Source organism: Lissotriton vulgaris, chromosome 2_1 (assembly GCF_964263255.1).
Source record: "Lissotriton vulgaris chromosome 2_1, aLisVul1.2, whole genome shotgun sequence".
Classification (NCBI taxonomy): domain Eukaryota; kingdom Metazoa; phylum Chordata; class Amphibia; order Caudata; family Salamandridae; genus Lissotriton; species Lissotriton vulgaris.
In genome coordinates, this window is record NC_141687.1 from 2063342736 (window position 1) to 2063361958 (window position 19223).

Genomic DNA, 19223 nt, shown 5'->3' on the forward strand with positions numbered 1-19223 from the left:
ACATCAGGGGACATTTGCCACTGGATTCTTTAGTGGTATCCAACGCACGTAAGCGGGCAAACTCGCAGACAACGGGTGACGCTCCTCCCCCAGACAAAGAGTCAAAAATATTTGAAGCCTCAGGGAAAAGAATTGCTGCGCAGGCAGCTAATATTTGGCGCATTTCGAACACACAGGCCCTACTTGCACGCTACGATAGGGCGCATTATGACACCCTAGAAACACTTCTGCAGCACTTGCCTGATCAGTACAAGGAGGCAGGTGAAATGTTGATTCAGGAGGGGAAGTTGATTACCAACGCTTCCATCAAATGTGTGCTGGACGTGGCTGATACCGCCTCCAGGGCAATCAACACTAGCGTGTTGCTGAGGAGACATGCATGGCTTAGGATATCAGGATTCAAACCAGATATACAGACAACAATCCTGAACCAAACGGTTAATCCTGACCACCTGTTTGGCCCCGAGGTGGATGCGACACTTGAAAAGATGAAAAAAGACACGGACACTGCCAAGTCGATGGGGGCCCTCCAGTCTCAGCAGTTTCGGGGTGGTTCCTTTCGACGCTCCAATAACAGAGGCACCTCAAGGGGTCAGGCATCGCAATCCACACAGTATTACAAAAGCAACACCCAGACCTCATACACCAACAAGGGTAGAGGGGGCTACAGGGGCAACAACGTCAAGGGCAGGGGACGTGGAAACAACAGCTCCAGGTCCTCCACCGCCAACAAACAGTGACGCCTTGTCACTGCCCCCCGACCACACAACACCGGTCGGGGGGAGACTCCAGCAGTTCCTGCCCGCGTGGAAATCCATCACCACGGACAGGTGGGTCAAGTCTCTTATCCAGTACGGTTACTGTCTGGAACTTACTTCCACTCCACCAAACATACCTCCAAAAAGCCGTCCTATGTCCGGCGAGCACTTGCACTTGTTGCAGCAGGAGGTTCAAGTCATGCTGCAAAAAGGGGCAATAGAGCTCGTCCCACTGCAAGAAAGGGGGACAGGGGTTTACTCTCTGTACTTTCTAATCCCCAAAAAGGACGGATCCCTATGGCCCATCCTGAACCTCAGGCCCCTCAACTGGTACATTCTATCGGAGCACTTCCATATGCTCACGTTGCAGCAGGTCCTTCCCCTGCTTCAACAGGGGGACTTCCTGGCTACGCTAGATCTGAAGGATGCATATTTTCATATCCCCCTGCATCCTTCCCACAGGAAGTACCTCAGATTCACAATTCAAGGCGAGCACTACCAGTTCAGGGTCCTGCCTTTCGGGGTCACCACAGCGCCAAGAGTCTTTACAAAGTGCCTGGCGACTGTGGCGGTGCATCTGCGACGCCAGAACGTCCACGTCTATCCCTATCTCGACTACTGGCTCATTCAGGCAAAGCAGTGCGCAGACCATGTGTCCCGCACAATTCACCTCCTGCACGATCTGGGATTCTCGCTGAACTATCCGAAATCCCATCTCCAACCCGCCCATATACGGCAGTACCTGGGCGCGACAATAGACACTCTGGCAGCCACTGCGCAGCCAAATTCAGTGAGAATCGCCAGTATCCAAACGCTGATCCAACGATTCAAACCTCAGCACTCGCTTCCAGCGAAGGTGTTCATGCAGTTGATAGGCATGATGGCCTCCTGCATCTCCATCGTCCCGCACGCGAGACTACATATGCGTCCGCTTCAGGAGTGCCTGGCACGTCAGTGGACTCAGGCTCATGGGCAACTGACAGACCTAGTGTTGGTGAGCGGTCGGGCATACAACTCTCTGCATTGGTGGAATCCACAAAACCTTTGCAAGGGCCGACCGTTCCAGGAGCCTGTGCCACAGATTATCCTGACAACGGACGCTTCTCTCCAGGGATGGGGAGCGCATGTACTCCACTACACAGTGCAGGGACTATGGACACTACAGCAAAGGAAGATGCACATCAACGTTTTGGAACTGATGGCAATCTTCATGGCCTTGAAGGCATTCAAAGTACATCTGTGCAACAAGGGCGTGTTGATCCGGACGGACAACATGACGGCCATGTACTACATTCAGAAGCAGGGGGGCACCCACTCTCCGCAGCTGTCTCATCTGGCTCAGAGCATGTGGAAGTGGGCCATTCAGAGGAACATCTTCTTCATGGCAGAGCATCTCCCGGGCAAGGACAATCAGATGGCGGACCTGCTCAGCAGGCAAAGCCACCAAATGCACGAGTGGGAGATACATCCATCAGTACTCCAACCGTACTTCCAAAGGTGGGGTCATCCAGAGATAGACCTGTTCGCCACAAAGGAGAACGCAAAATGCCGAAGCTTCGCCGCCAGGTTCCCACACCCGCAATCGCAGGGCAATGCGATGTGGATGAACTGGTCAGGCAGATTTGCGTACGCTTTTCCCCCAGCACCTCTGATAACGCTGGTGGCACGCAAACTCAGGCAGCACTCGATGACTCTCATCCTGGTTGCTCCAACGTGGGCTCGCCAACCATGGTACACCACGTTTCTGGAACTCTCCGTGGTACCGCATCAGAGGCTTCATCTCACTCCCAGCCTTCTGACGCAGAGCCATGGCGACATTCAGCACCCAGATCCGCAACAGCTCAACCTGGCGATCTGGCTCCTGAAGTCCTAGAGTTTGGCTACCTCAATCTTCCCCCCGATTGCATGGACATCATTCGGGAGGCAAGGAAGCCCACTACTAGAGCTTGTTATGTGGCTAAATGGAAGAGGTTTGTCATTTACTGTGTAAACCACAATATTGACCCGCTAGATGCTTCCATTCAAAACATCATTTGTTACCTGTTCCACCTGTATCAATGCAATTTGGCGTACTCTTCCATCCGCATTCACCTGTCTGCTATGGCAGCATACCTCCAGAATAGGCAACACCTGTCACTTTTTAAGGTCCCTGCTATCAAGGCTCCTCTGGAAGGACTCAAGAGAGTCATTCCACCAAGGACCCCACCAGCTCCAGAATGGAACCTCAATGTGGTTCTTACAAGACTGATGGGTCCTCCCTTTGAGCCACTGCACTCTTGTGAGCTTCAGTTTCTGACTTGGAAGGTTGCTTTCTTAGTAGCAATTACATCGCTTCGGAGGGTTAGCGAGTTGCAGGCGCTCCCCATCCAAGAACCTTTCTTCCAAGTACATGCTAACAGGGTTGTACTCCGCACTAACCCTAAATTCTTACCCAAGGCTGTATCTCAATTCCATATGAACCAGACAATTGAGTTGCCAGTGTTTTTCCAAAACCCAGAGTCGCTGGCGGAGCGGATGCTCCACACCCTTGACGTTAAAAGAGCCTTGATGTACTACGTTGACAGGACAAAAGATTTTCGCAAAACCAAGCAGCTTTTCGTTGCTTTTGCCTCACACCACAAGGGAAACGCTATCTCCAAAGCTGGGATCGCTAGGTGGATAGTGAAATGCATTCAGATCTGTTACGCTAAGGCTAAACGCACTCTCACTATCCCACCAAGAGCCCACTCCACCAGAAAGTTGGGGGCCTCTATGGCTTTCCTAGGTAACATTCCCTTAGAAGATATTTGTAGAGCAGCCACATGGTCTACCACACATACTTTTACTAAACATTACTGTGTCGACGTGCACTCCAAACAGCAGGCAGCTGTTGGTCAGGCTGTTCTCAAAACACTTTTTCAGACTGCTGCAGCTGGCACGGGCGGCCGCCGCTAATGGAGGGACTGCTATGTATTCTATGCACAGATATGAATTCAGCAGCCCACATGCCTCGAACTGCAAATGCTACTTACCAGTATGCATCTGTTCTTGGCATGTAGGGCTGCTGACATTCATATCGCCCACCCTCCTCCCCGGCGCCTGTAGCAGCTGCAGTATTCATATATATATATGCTCATAGCATGGTCATCACTCACATACTTCACTCCATCTCTGCCAATGGCTAAAAACAATCTGGGGATGGAGGCGATGCCCATGCGCACTGTAGTCCAGGGGAGGAGCCACCTATCTCGTGATACTTCGAAGACTCTTCCAGGACAACAATGTGCAATCATCCGGACCCAACACTAGGCGGCGATCTATGCACAGATATGAATGTCAGCAGCCCTACATGCCAAGAACAGATGCATACTGGTAAGTAGCATTTGCATTTCCGAACGTTGCTGACGCAGGGGGATATTCACAAGGTGAGGAATCCACAGGCAGATACTGTATCTACCAGAAAAAGCGTTACCGAAGGTAAGTAACTTGTTCTTCGGTTAGGAATAATGCGTCTGGAAGTTCCGTGCTAAGAAGATCAAAAATATGATTTTTGCCTTTGGCCAAAGAGCGACAATTGAGGCTCTGAAAATAAATTCTGGCTACATGCCGTCTTGGCAGGTACAGGGCTGCGACAGACCTGAAGACCAGTTCTGGTGATAGTTTATCTGAAATAGACACGTTAGTGATAGATTCCTTACCTTAGAATATTCCCAGGCGTCAGACTGGATCCGGAAATGTTTGCGTAGCAGTACCCTTGCGCGTCGATAGGAGTCGTCTGCGGCTCTGCGTCAGTCGTCGGCGTCGTGGGCGCCGTGATGACATCGTCGGAGTACTTTGACGCCGCCTCCGCGTGCTGACGTCAGTTCTTCTTTTTTCTGCGCCAGCAAGCGCAGATCTGGAAAAAGCAGTACTTTAGTCACTTTTTGACTAGTCATTTTTGATCCCTTTTGATCATTTTTTCGGTCCCGCAAGCTACTCGAACTCCGGCAGTCGGCCCGCGCCGCGAGAGGTCCCGGTCCCACAGGAGGTCTAGGGACAGGTCGTGGGGTCGGAGCCATCACAGCTCCGAGAGTCGGCATCACTCCTCCGGGTCGAAGTCGTCGTCAGGTAAGCACAAGAAGTCAAAGAAGCATCATCGCTCTTCTGACTCCCCTCTTCTTCCGCTCGCGTGACACGGCCGGGAGTTCGGGTGACACCGCCCACGCGGCTCCCTCGGAGTCGCGGGCGTCGCTGCCTGCTCCACACCCTTTGGTCCCTGGGCAGGACGCGACGCTTGGGGAGATCAAGCGTTTCCTCTCTTCCCCGACGGGTTCCGCGGTGCCTTCGGGCCCAGCGGACCCGTCTGGGGCCCCTAGCTGGTCGGGGGCTTCGGCCCGACGCTGTCGGGGTTCTTCGGTCCCGACGCCGCCGGCGCCTTCAGGCCCGGCACCGCTTCAGGATCCGGGTCGTCGCCGGTTGACCCAACGACCCCACCGGCGCCGGTCCCTCAGGTGTCCCCTCCGGCGCCGTCCTCGGGCGGCGCCGTCCCCGATGCCTCCCTTGCTCCGATTCCGGCGTCGGAACGGCGCCGCTGGGCGCTGCTTTCGACGCCGCTTGAGGAGTTTAGCTTCTATGAACCTGCCTCATCGTTTGACAACCCTGACTATCAGGGGATGGGTGAAGAGGAGTATTGGGAGGGGTCTGAGGACCCTCTGACCCGAGAGTGTCAGGAGGAGGAATCGCTATCGTCCATAAGAAATCAATCCGCATCTCAACCAGCTCTGACGCCAACCTCGCCAACTCCGAACACCTTCACTTCCAGATCCACATCGACCCCAAAACCACACTCAGAGGCACCCTCCTCTACAGACCACCAGGACCCCGCGCAAAATTCAGTGAAGACATCACGGACTTCATCACTCCACACGCGCTCCCCTCCAAAGAATACATCCTTCTGGGAGACCTCAACTTTCACCTTGAAAAGATCAACGACCGCAACACCACCACCCTCCTGGACAACCTCGCCAACCTCGGACTTAAACAACTAGTCACTTCCCCCACCCACATCGCAGGTCACACACTCGACCCCATCTTCACCTCCAGCAATCATGTCTCCTTCAGCCACACTACGGATCTCCTCTGGACTGACCACAGCTGCGTTCACTTCACCTACAACAAGCCCAAACCCACCAACCACCTCCAACCAACTCTGCAAAGAAACTGGAACAAAATCTCCACCGACCAGATCTCCTCATCGCTCCTTCTAAACACCCCAGCCCACTCCTCGGACCCAAACCTAGCCGCCGCCAACTTCACCCTATGGTTATCCAACACCGCCGACACCTTAGCACCACTGAAAAAACGTCAAAGCAAACCTGGCAACAAGAAGGCCTCATGGTTCAACGATGATCTTAAGAAGTCCAAGAAACTCTGCCGCACCCTTAAAAAAGCGTGGAAAAAGACCCAACCACCAGCACCAAGGACGCCTTCAAAAACGCCACCCGCACTCACCACCAACTTATCCGAAAGGCCAAGAAAACAGCATTCAAGGATCGACTTGACAACAACGCCCACAACAGCAAGGAACTTTTCAACATCGTCAAGGAGTTTTCCAATCCCTCGGCCAACTCCAACGACATCACCCCCTCTCAAGCCCTCTGCGACTCCCTAGCCTCATTCTTCCACAACAAGATTGCTGACATCCACAACAGCTTCGACAACCAATCCGGAGCCCAACCCACCCAACCACATGCTGAACACTCTCCCCCCGCGAACACCCTTAACGACTGGAACCCAATCTCCACTGAGGACACCATCCGCCTGATGAACTCTATCCACTCAGGATCCCCCACAGACCCATGCCCTCACCACATCTTCAACAAAGCAGACTCCGTCATAGCACCGCACCTCCGAGACGTCATCAACTGCTCCTTCAACTCCGCCACCTTTCCGGAAAACTGGAAACACGCTGAACTCACCGCCCTTCTGAAAAAACCCACAGCGGACCCCACCGAACTCAAAAATTACCGCCCCATCTCGCTCCTTCCATTCCCGGCCAAAGTAATCGAGAAAGCTGTCAACAACCAGCTCGCCGCTTTCCTCGAAGCCAACAATTCCCTCGACTCCTCACAATCTGGCTTCCGAGCTAAACACAGCACTGAGACCGCCCTCATCGCAGCAACAGACGACATTCAAACTCTTCTGGACAACGGAGACACAGTCGCCCTCATCCTCCTCGACCTCTCTGCAGCATTCGACACAGTCTGCCACAGCACCCTTTTACAATGCCTCAGCAACATCGGAATACATGGAAAAGCACTTGAATGGATCACCTCGTTCCTCACCGGAAGAACCCAGAGAGTCCGCCTACCACCATTCAAGTCCGAGGCCACTGAAGTCATCTGTGGCGTACCACAAGGATCCTCTCTCAGCCCCACCCTCTTCAACGTATACATGAGCCCCCTCGCGACCATCGCCCGCCAACACAACCTCAACATCATCTCTTACGCGGATGACACTCAACTTATCCTTTCTCTCACCAAGGACCTCAGCACCGCCAAAACTAACCTACACGAAGGAATGAAAGAAGTTGCTGAATGGATGAAACACAGCCGTCTGAAACTGAACTCAGATAAAACAGAAGTCCTCATCCTAGGTACTTTCCCCTCTGCATGGGACGACTCTTGGTGGCCGGAAGCCCTTGGAAAAGCACCCATCCCGACAGACCACGCACGGAACCTAGGCGTTATCCTGGATTCTTCACTTTCAATGAACAGACAAGTCAGCGCCGTATCCTCATCCTGCTTCAACATTCTTCGCATGCTCAAAAAAACATTTCGCTGGATCCCCACCGAAACCAGGAAAACAGTCACCCATGCTCTGGTCACGAGCCGACTGGACTACGGAAACACCCTCTACGCAGGCACTACCGCTAAACTCCAAAAGAAACTCCAACGAATCCAAAACGCCTCAGCCAGAATCATATTAGACATCCCACGCAACGAACACATCTCTGGTCACCTGAAAAACCTCCACTGGCTACCCGTCAATAAGAGAATCACTTTCCGACTGCTAACCCACGCACACAAATCACTCTACGACATCGGACCAGAATGCCTCAACTCAAGACTGTCCTTCTACACCCCCTCCCGCCAACTACGCTCCTCCAGCCAAGCCCTCGCCACTGTACCTCGCATCAACAAGACCACCATGGGAGGCAGATCCTTCTCTTACCTGGCTGCTAAAACATGGAACTCTCTCCCCACTCACCTTCGCCTTACCCAGAACCACCTAGCTTTCAGAAAGCAACTTAAAACGTGGATATTTGACAAGTAATCCTCCTCCCCCCCTTAGCGCCTTGAGACCCTCTGGGTATGTAGTGCGCTATATAAATTCTCTGACTTGACTTGACTTGAGACCACATCTATAGCAACTTAGATAGTCTAACGGTTGAGACTCCTATTCCACTACCCTGGACTGATCATTTTTTAATACCTTTTACTTGGTCCATAAGCCGCCCCCCCTCCCCACCCCCTCCCCCCATTCCCTCCCCCCATTCCCCAAAATCTCAATAAGCACTGGGGAAGGAAATAGTCCTCACTTTCGCTCCCTGACTGGGAACTGGCCCTCACCAAATACCCACCTCAGAGGGCGACTAATCCCAACACCGCCACAACTAATTTTGATAACTGGATCTCCAGCACCCTTGATCAAGTTCTCCCCATGAACCCCTTGAAATCAATAATAAAACCCAAAGTCGCTCCGTGGTACACGCCTGCCCTTAGAACAATGAAGCAAACCTGCCGCAAACTGGAGAGAGCTTGGAGGCAGGACCGCTCACAACAGAGGAAGGCTATATACAGAGCCGCCATAAAGCTCTACAAAAACGAAATAAAAGCTACACAATCCCACTTTTATGATTTGAAAATTAATCTTGCCGCTAACGCCCCTAAGGAAATTTTTAAAATAGTTAAATCTTTAATCTCTCCCTCCTCTGAGCGTCCATCATTAGACGGCGCACAAACTCGCTGTAACGATCTTGCCACTTTTTTTCCCCAGAAAATCCAGGCCATCTATTCCTCATTTACCATTGGTAATGATGACATAGAACTCATCACCCCTACAGCTTCCGACCATCCTGTCCCCTGTCTGCTCGACAAATTTCCACTCCTCGACCTCTCTACATTAGACAGGCTGATTCCTAAGATCACCTCGGGATCCCCTAATGACCAAGCACCCCCCCAGACTCTCATTAAGGTCATTGACATCATTCGTCCGGTCATTCTGGATGTCCTTAATGCTTCCATCGCTTCTAAATCCGTTCCACCTCCATGGAAGTGTGCGATGGTTAAAGCTTTATTGAAAAAGCCTACATTGGACCAGAACAACTTGGCCAACTATCGCCCTATCTCTTTACTTCCATGGATGAGTAAACTGCTCGAGAGGCACGTTAATAACATCTTAGTGGACTATCTAGAGTCTAACAGTCTGCTCCTTGCCTCTCAGACAGGGTTCTGCCCTCAGCACGGAACTGAAACTGCTCTTTTGGCGGTGACGGAAGAAGCTAGAGCTGTGCTGGACCGGGGAGGAAAGGCCGCCATCATATTACTAGACCTCAGTGCCGCGTTCGACACGGTTAACCATGCCACATTATTATAACGACTGAGTGGTTTGGGCGTGTCGGGCGCGGCCCTGGAATGGCTAACCTCCTTCCTTGATGATAGATTCTTCCAGGTGTTTGAGAGCCAAGCATCCACTTAGCTGTGGGGTGCCCCAGGGCTCCTACCTGAGCCCCACTATTTTTAACGCCTATATGGAACCTATAGAAAGGATAGTCCATCCCTTTGGTGTGCGTATTGTTACCTACGCAGACGACACCCAATCCACTCTGAGGGATCGTCTTCCACCTTAGGTCCCTGTCTAGAAGCTGTCGCCAGGTGGATGCAATCTTCCTGTCTTAAACTCAACGGGGAGAAAACAGACATCATGCTGTTGGGCAACCCCCCTCCGTCTGCCCTAGCATCCATCTGGCCCCCATGTCTTGGCCCGCCTACCCTTCCCAAATCTCAGATTAAGAGCCTCGGAATTTGGCTGGATAAAGCGCTTGACTTTTCAGCCCAAGCCACCAAAACTGCCTCTACTTGTATCGGGCTGATGAAAATGCTTCGCAAGGTGCTCCCTTTGCTCCCATTCCAGGCCAGGAGGATCATGGTCCAGGCCCTGATTCTCTCCCGCCTGGATTATGGGAATGCCCTTTACATAGGAGCCCCGGCAGCAGTGACCCACAGGCTCCAAGTCACACAAAACTGTGCCGCCCGACTTCTATATAACATTCCCCGCTGGCAGTCAGCCAAGAAAGCTCTGAAAGAACTTCACTGGCTCCCAGTAGCATCCAGAGTGCAGTTCAAGGCCATGTGCATTGTGCACAAATCTTTTCATCTCACCGGCCCGGCAATTCTGCACCCTATAGCTACGCCTTATGCACTGTCCAGAGCCTTGCACTCTAGTTCTTTACAGCTTGCAACTACTACTAAAATCAACAAAGCTCGCTGGGGCGGTCGCTCCTTTTCTCATACCGCGGCCAAGCTTTGGAACTCTCTCCCCCTCTCCTTTCGAGAGAACAATAACCGTATGTCCTTCAGAAAGGCCTTAAAAACGGTATACAACGTTTCCCACACATTTTTTTACCACGCACTACACTTACAACGCAGGCATTACCACGCATACCATTACCACGCATACCATTACACCGCATTGCGCTGGGGGGCGCTCTAGGATAGGGAATAAGTTTAATTTTATATCCAACACCTTCCCTAGTGTCCACGCGGACTGGAGTTGGAATATAAAATTATACTTACCACTATCCAGCACCTCAAAGCGCTATGCGTTGTAACGGTATGCGTTGTAAATACCGCGTTGTAATGGTATGCGTGGTAATAGTATGCGTGGTAACGTCATACATCCCTTAAAAATGCACTTGTTCACAAAAGCGTGTTGATCCACCCTGAGCCCGCCACAAGCAATCAGTCTAAAGCGCTGCGAGGCCTCCGGGTAGTTACGCGCTATATAAGTGCAATTTTGTCTCTAATGAGGCCTTTGTAGGAGAGTAGGGTCTGCAATCCTATGATCACCCAGATTTTTTGCTTTTGTTTCACTGGTTTACGACTTTCTCTGGCTGTGGGCCTGCCAATCAGACCCACAGCCTGGCTGTTCTCTCTCTAAATTACGACATGTACCCTAGGTGCATTTACCAATTGGTACTGGGCCACCTTATCAGACCCTGTAACTCAGGGCATAGGTGTACCCAGGGCCTACCAGGGGCTGAAGCATGTATTATGCCACCCCTGGCTGGCCTCCTAAATTTGACACAACTGGCTGCACGACAGCTGGGGCAAGGTGGTGTAATCACCCCTTGCTTTAGATATAGTATACCTATATCTAACCCTAGAAATGGACACACAGATTCCTATCAGTCACTCCTATGGCAGGCCTTGACAATCCTGAAGGCAGAGTGCTTGGAGTCGTGTGAGATGGTGCTCTGGCATGAGCTGAGCCTGTCTGCAGCTTGCGGAACCAAGTCCTAATAGCTGTTCCATGATAACGCATACCATATACTCTTAAGTGCATTATAATCCTCGCGGTTAAATGCTATCTTTGGTATTGCTTTATCAAAACATGTCGAGTAAGGTGTCATACGAATTGGAATACTAACCCCTCGCCAATTCTGGCGACGGGGTTAGCATTCCACCCTTCTAGAGGGACACGACATGTATGTAACTGTGAACCCCGGTTAAAGTTAAACGAAGCCTCAGCTCCACAAAATGGATGCTGCCACCACAGACACGAGTCTCACCCCCTGCAGCTGGGAGTCCTTCCAGCGAGGGGAGCCTGGACAAAGGGTTTCCTGTCCGGGGCGGTGCTAGCAGCATCCCAGACAGGGTATTGTGTATCCTGGGTAGGCAGGGCTTTACAGGAAGGTGACTGCTGAGTGGCACCCCGGTGCTTACTACGCATAGGCCGGTCAGAACCAGTTCCAGGGGCACACCAGCCCCTGGCCTGGGGAAAGTCCGGCATGGGAGAGGGGTGTAACCACCCCCCTCCTAGTCCCACCCATAGGCAGGACCTAGTCACCGGGTCAGCCCCTTTTCTTAGTATAAAGATAGGAGCGGGCCCCCTGTTCAAATTAGATCATCTTTGGAATCAAGACACGACTTTCTGCGAAAGGACATCAAGATTTCTTCTTCAAGATTCTCCCTTGTGGCTAAGGAGTAGTCACCCTGCATCCGCAGGCACCATCAAGAACACTGCGGTCTGCTGCAAGTCCTTCCTCAGGAATCCGACGACACAGCTCGACGAGACCCGGCTTCCCTGGCACCTCTGACCTCTACTCACCTCTACAGCCAAGCTGAGAACCGTGAGTGCGACGAGACCTCGAGGGACCGACGATCGCCAAGACTGCACGACTTCTTCACAACAAGCCCGCCGAGTGTCCCTCTGGTGAGTGCTTTGGGGTCCGAGAAGCCCCGACCCTGAGCAGCTCCAGCACCGAAGATCAGCCCTCCAGCATCTCCACGATCTGCGTGGGGCCCTTCTGCTTTTTGCTGCTCACCGCGTTGTTTGGCTACTAGCCCGCTGGCTTGTGGCCTTCTGAACGACGCCCGACGACATCACTGCTGCTGGTCTGGTTGCTCCAGACTGGCCCTTGCTCCCTTCCAAGAGAGGAGCACCCCGGACCCTCCTGATCCACTCCAGACGCCATTTTGAGTCCACCGCGTGGGCTTGAATTTGCCAAGGCTTTGTTGCCCAATCCTGGGTCCAGCGATGCCGACAGCTTCATCCATCGTGGTACAGCTCGCTCCTCCATCCTGGTCGCCGACAACGCCTCCTGGTCCGTGAGATCTGCAGAGCACAGCGTCACCCACTCACCTAGTCAAGGTGACTACCATCCGGTGCCCTCCTGGTGCCACCTGACTACTGGCTAGTAGTCACGAACTTGGTCCCCTCTGCTTTCAGGTGTCATCTCTCTTCAAGATCCAGGCTTGGATCACTTCGAACTCTCTTCACTGGTCGCCTGCCAGCATCTTTCTTCCAGGCTCCTGGTCCGTCTACGAGGATTCCCGACGTCTTTTGAGACATATGCAGCTGCAGCCCCTGGGCTAGGTAACTTCGGCATTTCGGTGCCCCAGCATAGCCTCACTATCCAAGGGTCAGAATCCACTTTCGTTTTCCTCCTACCAGGTCGGGTTCGCCCGAGAACACTAACTCTGTGAAATCTAGCTACCATATACTTTGTCCCGCATCACGCGTGAGAGTGCACACTCTGCACCCGAGTCCCCTGGGTCTCCTAGAAGTAATCTAACGATTCTATAGTCAAGTCCTAGCGATTCCAAAGCCTATTAGTACTATACTTACCTGCTAGTAATTTCGCATTCCACTTTCAGAGTATATGGTTTTCCGTGCCCCTCGGGCATTTGTATATACTGTGCTAACTTAAGTATTTTCGTAAGAGTTTTGTTTTGTGCTAAGTACCCTGTCCTCATAAAGAGTACAGGGCTGTTGTGATTCTTAATAAATACACTGTTTATTTTCATAACACTTGTGTGGTGTCCTTTCACTGGGTATTCAAGGGGTATATGTGTGGTATAACAGCTGGCTTAACACGCCCTCTCGAGTCTTTAGCCTTAGACTGCTCGTATCCACGCTACTAGGATAGCTGGTCTATAAGGTTGACTTACAACCAATCAATAAGGGTTGCTGGACTGATACATAGTGTTCACTAGAATAGTGAGCACTGCATATCAGGCCACCTTCTCACAGCCTTGACCGACATTCTTTTGGGCACTTGGTCAAGGCCCCCTACGGGTCCGCCAGTAGATAGGAACGTGGCCAGACGCCACCGCCCGGCCCCGGGCGACCCATGTTTCCTGTCCACCCACCCCACCCCGAGAGCCTGGTCATCCAGGCATCAAATTCCCAGACCGCATTCCCGTCTGCTCTGCCGGACAGGGAATCCAAGAGGTATGAGCAGTACGGCAAAAAGGTATTCTCCTCCCTTAGTCTGGGACTGCGGTCTTCCAACACCGCATGCCTCTTGGGCCGCTACACCCACTTTCTGTGGGATACGGTCGCAGAATTGCTGCCAGAGTGTCCGTTGGAGGTACGGACCAAACTCGACCAAGCCCTTGTGGAAGGCCCGGATGCAGCAAAATATTCTATCCGGTGTGGGCTGGATACCACTGACTCACTAGGTAGAGCGATGGCAACGACAGTGGCGATTCGTCGCCACGCCTGGTTGAGGTCCGACAACTTTTCGGCCGATGTCCAGAATACACTGATGGACATGCCGTTTGATGGCCGTTGTCTTTTTGGCGACAAGGCAGACCATGCGCTTGAGCGCTTTAAGGACTCCAGGGCTACGGCCAAGTCCTGTGGCCTCTCAGCCCTCGCCAGCAAACGGTTGCCTTTTGCTCTTTACCTGGCCAAGGAAGGGGCGCCCCCACACGTGTTATGTTATGTTATGTTAAATTGGACTTTTATAGCGCAACGGCTACTCCAAAGGAGTGTCCCGGCGCTTTTGTGCTCCAGACCAAAGAAAGAGCTGGAAAACATAACAGTAAAAAGAGCAGGGGCCTAAAGAGGGGGCAGATTATCCAGTGAACAGCCAGGTTTTTAAGTCTTTTCTGAAGGCAAGCAGGTTAGCGGTGTTTCGCAAGGACACCGGTAAGGAATTCCATAGCTGCGGAGCAAGAAAGCTAAAGGACCGGCCGCCTAGCCGAGCCCTTTTGATGCGTGGCACCCGAGCCAAAGCTTCTGACCTGAGGGATCGTACAGGTCGATAGAAGTCCAGCCTCCTCTGAAGATATTTGGCACCATTGCCATGCAAGGCCTTATGGGCGAGAGTCATGGCCTTGAAAAGTATCCTCTTCCGCACCGGAAGCCAGTGAAGGGATACGAGGAGATTGGAGGCACTGGTGCGGCGGTGCAGGCCAAAAATTGCACGAGCAGCAGCATTCTGAGTAACCTGCAAACGCTGGAGGAGGTATTCAGGCAGACCCAGATATAGGACATTTGCATAGTCCAATCTGGACCCTATGAGTGCCTGAACAGTGATCCTCCGATGTTCCTCCGAGAGAAGGGGAAAGAACTTGCGCAACATTCTGAGTATCCCAAAGCATGTTCCCGTAAGAGTGGAAACCTGGGATTTGAGCGAGAGCTCGTTGTCAATTTTAACCCCCAGGTTCTTAGCCCACTTAGAGGACTGAGTGGGAGGGAACATGTCATGCTGCCAGACACGCACACCGCAGACTAACATCCAGCGCGGTGGCGGCCGTGGAAATCGCCGTGGAGGCGGTCGGGAACAACGGCGAGGCCAGTCCAAACTCTCCCCCGCAGCATCCGCCTCAAAACCCTCCTAGTCCGTGCTTTTCGGCCCATGTGACGCCAGTGGGGGGCAGGGTTCGCCATCACCACTCCCACTGGCGCACTGTCACGTCGGACAGGTGGGTGCTGCAAATCCTCCGAAGGGGCTACTCCATCCCCTTCGAGACGACCCCTCAAGCCATGCCACCGCAACACCACCGCGTATTGGGGGATCATTTGCGGCTTCTGCAGGAGGAAGTTATGGCCCTCTTGGCCAAGGGGGCCATCAAGCGCGTTCCTGGGCCAGAAGTAGGATGTGGTTGCTACTCCCACTACTTTCTGGTACCCAAGAAGGGCAAAGGGGGCCTACGCCCTATCTTGGACCTACGGAACGTCAACAGCTTCCTCCGGAAGGAGAAGTTCAAAATGCTGACTCTGGCTCAGGTCTTAGCTGCCCTGGACCCAGGAGACTGGATGGTAGCGTTGGACTTGCAGGACGCGTATTTCCACATCCCCGTCCTGCCGGCCCACCGGCGTTACCTGCGGTTCACTGTAGGCCACGAGCACTTTCAGTTTTCCGTGCTCCCCTTCGGCCTTACCAGCGCCCCACGGGTGTTCACGAAGGTGATGGCGGTAGTCGCAGCTCATCTGCGCCGGTTAGGGATCTCTGTCTTCCCTTACCTCGACGACTGGTTATTGAAGGCGGGCTCGCCCCAGACAGTCGTCAGCCACCTCCAGACTACGGCCGACCTCCTGCACTTGCTGGGGTTCTCCATCAACGTGCCGAAGTCGCACCTGTGTCCCTCTCAGAAGCTCCTCTTCATCGGTGCAGTTTCGGGTTTATCCTCCCGAACAGCGGGTTCGGGATATACAGGCTCTGATTCCAATCTTTCAGCCTTCATTCCGAGTCTCAGTCAGGTTGACGCTGCGGCTTCTGGGGCTGATGGCTTCCTGCATCCTTCTGGTGCATCATGCCCGTTGGGGGATGCGGGCTCTGCAGTGGGACCTGAAGTTTCAGTGGGCCCAGCATCAGGGCAACCTGTCCGACCATGTCCTGATATCGGAGGGCACTGCGAGACAGCTGCAGTGGTGGCTCACGGACCGCGATTGGGTCAGCGGCAGATCCCTCTCCCTTCCCCAACCGGAGCACGTAGTTGTGACGAACGCGTCCCTCCAGGGCTGGGGAGGCCACATGGGAGAGGCCTCTGGTCTCCGGCGGAGTCCCGGCTCCATATCAACCTTTTGGAGCTGCGGGCGATTCGTCTAGCACTGAAGGCATTCCTCCACTCTGTCTGGGGGAGTGTAGTGCAGGTGTTCACGGACAGCACTACCGCCATGTGGTACTGCAACAAACAGGGCGGAGTGGCGTCGTGGACCCTCTGCCAGGAGGCTCTGCACCTTTGGCAATGGCTGGAACATCAGGGGGTGACCCTGGTGGTTCAACACCTGGCAGGTTCTCTGAACGCCAGGGCGGACGAAGTCAGCCGCCGGTGCATGATGGATCACGAATGGCGTCTGAGCTCTGACGTGGCGCAAGGCCTCTTTCAGCAGTGGGGAGAGCCTTGGTTAGATCTATTCGCCACCGAATAGAACGCGCAATGTCATCAGTTCTGCGCTTTGGAATTTCCTAGGCGGCACTCGCTCAGAGACTCTTTTCGTCGCGAGTGGAGTTGCGGTCTGTTGTACGCCTTTCCGCCTATACCACTTCTGCCCAGAGTGCTGAAGAAGATCAAGCTCGACCGGGCTCAAGTCATCCTTGTGGCTCCGAACTGGGCACGAAGGTACTGGTATCCCGAGCTACTCAGTATATCAGTCGATCCCCCGGTTCGTCTGCCTCTTCAGGAGGACCTTCTCTCGCAGCAGCAGGAGACGGTCCTCCACCCGAGCCTGTCCAGTCTCCACCTCCATGCTTGGAGATTGAGCGGCGACAGTTGAGGCCATTTGACTTGCCTCCTGAAGTCTGTAACATCATTCTGGCAGCCAGGCGTCCCTCCACAAAGTCGGCATACGCCTGCAGGTGGAACAGATTTGTGGCGTGGTGCACAGCAAAGGCTGTGGATCCTCTCTCTGCCCCTCTTTCTGAAGTTCTTCTCTTCCTTCTTTCTCTTGCCCAGCAGGGCTCTGCTCTGGGCACTATCAAGGGCTACCTTTCTGCTCTTTCAGCCTTTTTAAGTCTGCCTGATAAACCTTCTTTGTTCAAGTCCCCTGTTGTTAATCGATTCCTGAAAGGCATCACACATACGTTTCCACCTGTTCCCTTCGTGGTGCCTCAGTGGGACTTGAACCTGGTTCTTACTTTTCTGATGTGCGCTCCCTTTGAGCCACTTCACAACTGTCCTATCCGCCTTCTTACCTTGAAGACTGCCTTCCTGGTTGCCATCACCTCTGCCAGGAGATTGAGTGAGCTCCAGGCTCTATCCTCTAAACCTCCTTTCCTTTAGGTCCATCCGGACAAGGTTGTGTTGCGGACAAGGCCCTCTTTCCTGCCCAAGGTAGTCACAGCCTTCCACATCGGGTAGTCCATCACCTTGCCCACCTTCTTTCTGCCTCCGCATCCCTCGAAAGGGGAAGAGAGGCTCCACCGTCTGGACCCAAAACGTGCGCTCTCTTACTATCTGGATCACACACGCCAGTTCCAGGTGGATGACCAACTCTTTGTTGGTTACGTGGGTGCTAAGAAGGGAAAGGCGGTGCACGAGCGGATCATCTCGCGGTGGATCATCTTGTGTATCCAAGCGTGTTACTCCTTGGCTAAGAAGGAACCCCCTGTTGGACTAAGGGCTCATTCCACTCGGGCCACGGCGACTACAACTGCCCTGGGCCGAGGAGTGTCCTTGCAGGACATTTGCCAGGCAGCTACGTTGGCCTCGCTGCACATGTTTGCAAGACACTATTGCCTGGACAGCCAAGTCCGGAGGGATGGCTTCTTTGGCCGTTCCGTCCTCCAGGACTTTCTGGTGTGATTATTGGTTCGCAGACCCACCACCGGGGTTGGTATTGCTGGGGTATCTATTCTTAGGTAAGGAATCTATCTCTAACGTGTCTCTTTCAGATGCACAAGTTACTACTTGTGTAACGATATATCTGTAAGAGACATTAGTTAGTGATAGATTCCTTACCGACCCACTCATCCTCCCCGTTCTGTGAACCGATATCTAGGGTTAAGGTCATCCCCTTTCAGGGCCCTAGTTTCAATGGCACCAGTGTTGGTTTTTAGCATAGCTCTGCGTTTCTGGCGCGGAAAAGCTGTGTCTAAGAACTGACGTCAGCACGCGGAGGCTGCGTCTAAGTACTCCGACGACGTCATCACAGCGCCGATGACGGACGCGGAGCCGCAGATGACGCCTACCGACGGGCAAGGGTACTGCTACGCAAACATTTCCGGATCCAGTCTGACGCCTGGGGATCTCCTAAGGTAAGGAATCTATCACTAACTAATGTCTCTTACAGATATATCGTTACACAAGTAGTAACTTGTGCTTATAGAACACATGGGACCCATTGTAAAGTTACATTGGGCGCAAATAAAGCCAAGGTATGGTGGAATACATACAGTGCATTCAGAAGAGGTGTATTTACTGCATCTAGCAGTTGAGCAGATGTGTATGTAATTCTCTTCTTTAATTTATTCGCGTTTTGGCCATAGTTTCTTGACGCGGACGGGCGCAGGCGGGCTTGCCTCTGGCGCGCCATCAGCGCGCCCGCTGCGCGCTTGCATCTATCCACTGAAATAGAGCCAGGGACTAGAGAAAGCGGCTAGAGTGTTGCTCTGGGTGACGCCTACCTACCAAAGAGAGGCGTTAGTGCGGCTAGAGTGTCTGGGAGTTAAGAACGGCCATACCACAAAGTGCAAAAAGCGAAAGAAACCAGGCAAAAGACCAACACAGGTACCGTTTAGACCAAAGTAAGCACCTCAAGTAGTTTAAGCGAAAATGTATTTATAGAACAAAGTTCTATGAGTTAACATTTTAGTGTGCAAGTAAGCAGAAATGCAGTGTGAGAAGTTGGCCTGATATATAGTGCTCACTATTCTAGTGATCACTGTGTATCATACCAAACGAGACTTATTGATGATTGGTTGTAAGTCAACCTTATAGACCAGCTATCCTAGTAGTGTGGACAAAAGCAGTCTTTAGGCTAAACTCTAGA

General features: G+C 52.8%; 1 protein-coding gene across 2 annotated transcripts in view; it reads left to right on the plus strand.

Moving 5' to 3' along the window:
- Window positions 1–19223, plus strand: part of DMXL2 (Dmx like 2) — a 2078996-nt gene that overhangs the window by 623959 nt on the left and 1435814 nt on the right. The gene's annotated exons all lie outside the window — the stretch shown is intronic.